Source organism: Balaenoptera borealis, assembly GCF_965194805.1.
Source record: "Balaenoptera borealis genome assembly, chromosome: 10".
NCBI classification, from domain to species: Eukaryota; Metazoa; Chordata; class Mammalia; order Artiodactyla; family Balaenopteridae; genus Balaenoptera; species Balaenoptera borealis.
In genome coordinates this window covers 57,796,140-57,801,841 of record NC_138874.1, presented here as the reverse complement: position 1 = coordinate 57,801,841, position 5,702 = coordinate 57,796,140, and positions in this window count along the sequence as shown.

Here is a 5,702-nt window from a genome sequence, read left to right as displayed (position 1 = left end):
TCTTTTTATGTCTCATCTGGGCCCTCTACGTTGCCTCATATCTCTGACCTCAAGACCTTTCTAGTTCAAGAGGATATTGCTAGAGTGGACAAGGGATGCTTGTTGACTCTGCCAAGGGGACAGAGAGGATCTGTGGGTCTAACACTCATTGTACATTAGAATTATCAACCTACTCACCTGTTTTCAGCTCACCTCTCAGCTTCTGATATATCCGATACCTCCAATTCCTGAACTTTTTCAGCTTCTGCAACATAATCTGCTTGCTTCTTGTTGGCTTCTCGTTTGGCAAGACAGATTTCAATTTCTTTTTTTAACAAATTAGTTTTATCAGATTAGTGACTGGTCTTCCATCCACTTGCATCATCTTGGTCTCCTCCCTTTCCATCTTCATCCACATCTAATAAGTCATTGGAACCTTTTGATTCTACCTTCTAAGTATCAGTGAAATTCACCACCCCTCATCTCTCCATTCCCATTGTCACTGTTTTAGTTTAGGCCTTCAACATTTCTCTCTTACACTGTTGCAATAAAAGTCTATGTCTATGTGCTTTTTAAAAAAATTTGTTTCATTTATTTTTTGGTTGTGTTGGGTCTTCGTTGCTGCACGGAATTTCTCTAGTTGTGGAGAGCGGGGGCTACTCTTCTTTGCAGTGCGTGGGCATCTCATTGTGGTGGCTTCTCTTGTTGCAGAGCACGGGCTCTAGGCGCGCGGGCTTCAGTAGTTGTGGCTCAAGGGGTCTAGAGCGCAGGCTCAGCAGTTGTGGCACACGGGCTTAGTTGCTCCACGGCACGTGGGATCTTCCCAGACCAGGGCTCGACCCGTGTCCCTTGCATTGGCAGGTGGATTCTTAACCACTGTGCCACCAGGGAAGCCTTGTCTATATGTTTTTAATCTTTTTCCATATCCCCAACTCCCCCAATTTTCTTTCTAAAACATAAATCTGATTGTTTCACTCCTTTGTTTAAAATTAAAGAGTTTCCCACTACTTACTAGAATAAATTCCAAATTCTTCATACACAATTCCCCTTCAAAATCTGGACCCTGCATTCCTTTCCCAGTCTCATTCCTTGCCACCATCCCCAATGTGGTAGTCTACATTGCAAAGCAAACTACTTGTCATTTCCTGACACACCTTCAATACCTTTCAAAACTCCTTTCCTCTCCCTAAACATCCTTCCCTTTTCCTCTTTCTGGCAGAGTATTACTCATCCATCCAAGCTCAGACCAAACATCAACATCACCTTCGAGAAGACTTTCCCAATTTCCCAAATGAATTAAGTCATTCTCTCCTCTACACTCTTACAGCACCTCTCACAAACCTCTATTATAGTCTTTTTACATTGTGCAGTGATTGTTTATGAGTCTATTTCTCACACAACCTATCCTATGCATCTTTGTACCCTCCTTTTCCCTACCCACCATCCATCTCTCAGCTTGCAGCATACCTAGAACATAGTAACAGGCAACTTACATGTATTGAGAACTTGGGCTCTTAATAAATATTTGTTTAATAAATGAAGGCAACACGTGAGAGATCTGAGGAAGTCTGAGAGTTCCTACCCTTAGGCTTTCCTAAGGTCCTAATTATAGGGGTTTACACAAAAATATACTTGCAGGCACATGTGTGCACTTCCTTAATCGTGACTCATAACAAGACAGGCATATGAATTTCAGACTGGGAAGGCTATAACTTATGCAGGCCTGACTATAAGGCGTTTTGAAACTGGCTAGAATGTAATTTCCAGAAAGTGGGAATTTTAATCACTATGTTTACTGTTATATCATCAGTCCCTGGTACATAGTAAGTACTCATGCTAATTAGGGTACCAACAGGAGACAAATGGCACACTCAGAATAGGATAACTTGAGGAGAGACCATTTGTAAAGGGATAGGTGGAATGCAGGGGAGCCGCAAATGATAGTGAAGTAACCCAGGGTTTCTAACAGTGAGAAACCTTACAACCACCCTAGGTCTAAAGGGAGAGGTTATGTAGAGTGGGCTCTTCTGCCTTGAGAAGAACAATGACTGTCAGTCACAGACACCTAATGGTTAGAATGGCCATGACCATGAGGGTAACCACAGTCCAAATCACAGTGTTCAAAAGCATGTGGAAAAATTCAGGTTTAATGGCTGGCATTAAAGCATAAGGACTCTAACCTAGTATGGGGATCAAGCAGTAGGAATCTCTGAGCCAAGGCTGGCTGATATGTGGCACCACCAACCTTTCTCTTTTACATCCCCCAACCTGGCCCCCAAGGCAGACTTTCTTTGTCAGTTATGGTTCTCTCCCCCACCAGAAAGAGCCCTCTACTACCCAACACAGTGCTCCAGGCAGTGACTACCAGTAACGTGCTGTTACCTTATATGAAACCTATTTGCCAAACTGGTTCTGGTCATATAAGGATAGAAGTAGGGTTAGTAGGATCTTTCCAGTTTGTGGAAGGTCCCTAGGGATACAGAGTTTGGGTCAGCTCCAGGGAGAAGGGACTGCCAAGCACTACACTAAGCAGATTTTTTTTCTGAGCCCCAGACAGCCAGGCCAGGTTCAAGTTAGGATACTGATCCTAAGGGAAGAAATAATGCAAATCAGCAATCAAATTAAAAATTCTGCAGACTGTCAAAACAATGAGAGTTGAGGAAAAGGCATACAGTAGGTATATAGGATATGTTTTCAAAGCAAGATTGATTTCAGACTCATCTGCTGGTGGAAATGGTATTTCCAATATATTATTAGGCATGATGCGGATTGACTCTGAAATTCGGTGTGACTGAACTCACTGAGTTAGAAGATCTTAGGCACCTGCAGCTAAGTAGGGCAAGATAGGGAAAGGAGTAATAAACTGCTTTCTTTTTTCTTCTCCCCTGCCTTTAAAATATTTTTCTAAATTAAGCCAAAAACTTTTGCTGTGAATAATTAAAACAAGCATATGAGATCATAATAACTACCATTTACTGAGTATCTAGTACTATGTTTTATGCTTTAGATATGCTCTCATTAATCTGCATAACAACTCTATAAGGTAGATATAAGTATACTTAATTTACAGATGAGGAAATGGGAGTTTAGAGTAATAAAGCAAATGAGTAGCAGCTTTAGGGGTTTGATCCAAGCTTATTTGGCTTTAAAGCTTGTATTACTTCTGATACTTCAGCTGCCTATGCTATCTTATTGAGACTGTGATTTCAATCAACCTCAAGTCTTGGATTCCTCAAGGTCATCATCATAAATGATGAGAACAAGCAAGCTTAATGTGATAAGGCCATAGGAGAATGGATATTAGTGTATTACCAAATGTTAGCATGGTTAAGAATAACAAGAATATTTTATTCATCCTTAACTTTTTTCATTTCAATTATTGTACTTGCCGTACTCAAAGTACTTTCTAAGAGAAATCATCTCACTCATGGTTCCTGATGAAAGAGCAATCTGTACTTTGTTACTTTTCTCTTTCATACTTCCCTTGCCCAGGTGTGTGGCCCAGGGACAAGCATCTGTCCTAAGAGCTGCCAGTCTTTATGCTAGCCTGTGTCTTCCCACACAGCCTGGCATGAAAAACAAAACAAAACAAATTGAGTCAATTGCCTCAGATTTTCTCACTCAAATATTGGAATTAGCAAATACAGAGAATGTCAGGAAATGGTAGAACTAGAGCCATGGTGGAACATGGTGAACTGAAGGAGAAGGTGTAAAATAAAAAACAAAAACAAAAACAAAAGAGAAACAAGTATGTAACTCAGGATCCTAACAAAAAACTTGACATGTGCAAATGAGGATAAGGTGAGGAGAGTTTATCTACAAAGGAACTAATGACAAATGTGTGGGCAGGGTGTAGGGGAACCACAGAGATAGTGGAGGAACCCAATCTAAGTAGCAAGGGAGCTATTACCACCCCTACACCTGAAGGGGCAAAGGAAAGAAGTGGTTGGAAGGGGAGAGCTGTGTAGAGTGAGTCATCTTGAGAGGAGCGGTGGTCTATGGTTGAGGGATACAGTCTGCCTAAAGTAACCTTGCAGAGAGGAAGCCAGGAGAATAAATACACTGAGCTCATTCTGTTGATATAATCTGTAAGGGCCAGGCTTCCGGGAAAGAGAGCATTGTGCAGAAGGCTGAAGAGTGGATCCGGAAGGGCAAACGGAAGATATTTTAGGTACAGCAAGATAAAAAGAGAGAATAAAACAATGGGTAGAGGGAAGACAATAGAGTAGACATGTAGAAAGAAAAAGAGAAAGAGAGAGAGCATGCTGCCCACAAGAAAGACTGAAAGGACAGCTAATTCTTAGAGTTGCCTCAGATCCTGCTGACTTTCCAGTTTGAAATCCAGTTCCAGTTTTAGTCTAAGTGTAGCTTTACAATAGACTCTCTTTCTTTAAAATAGCCTACGAGTAATTCTCCATTTCTTGCAACTCCAAAGCTTAATAAAATGCTGGGTACAATGAGAAAAGTTTATTCCTTTTAGAAATTCTGCAAAGATATTGGAGACAGGTAGGCTACCTACTGAGAAAGAATCATAACACTCTCCTCAGCTTTTTGTAAAGTGTCCAGATTTTAAAATAAAGGTGTCAGTGTTGTAAAAGCCACTAGAAGTCAAATTGAGAAATTATTAAACTGACCTAATTAAATGAACTCTCTTGAATTATGGACAACATAGGCTGCTCTTTGAAAGAATCACAGATCATTCTACAGGAAATTAAAACAACAATAAATTTTTCTTTAATTGTCTCCCTCCTCCAGTTTGATTTATTTATTGATATACTAAACTGCTCATGTTTAAAGTGTACAATTTGATCGGTTTAGATACATGTATTCATCACCACAGTTAAAATAACAACATTTCCATCCACTCCAAAAATTTCTTCATACCTCTTTGTAGTCCTGCCCTCCCTCTCTACGCACATCCCCAAGCAATCACGAATCTACTTTCTGTCACTATACATTAGTTTGCATTTTCTAGAATTTTATATAAATGGATCAAACCGTATATATTCTTTTTGCCTGCTTTTTTTTCACTCTGCATAATTATTCTGAGATTCAACTATGTTGTTGTGCAAATCAATGGTTCTTTTTTTTTTTTAATTAATAGCTACTCTATTTATTTATTTATTTATTTATTTTTAGCTGTGTTGTGTCTTCCTTTCGTGCGAGGGCTTTCTCTAGTTGCGGCAAGCGGGGGCCACTCTTCATCGTGGTGCGGGGGCCACTCTTCATTGCGGTGCGCGGGCCTCTCACTATCGCGGCCCCTCCCGTTGCGGGGCACAGGCTCCAGACGCGCAGGCTCAGCAGTTGTGGCTCACGGGCCCAGTTGCTCCGCGGCATGTGGTATCTTCCCAGACCAGGGCTCGAACCCGTGTCCCCTGCATTAGCAGGCAGATTCTCAACCACTGCGCCACCAGGGAAGCCCAATGGTTCTTTATTATTGCTAAATTATTTTCCTTGTATGGCTATACCTCAATTTGTCCATTCATGTATTTTTAAAAATTGAGGTATAATTGACATGCAACATTATATTAGTTTCAGGTGTACAACATAATGATTTGATATTTGAACATGTGAAACTGGCACCACAATAAGTTTAGTTAACATCCATTACCATACATATTTACAGAGTTTTCTTCTGTGATGAGGACTTTTAAGATTTACTCTCTTAGCAACTTTCAAATATATAATACCGTATTATTAACTATAGTCACAATGCTGTACAT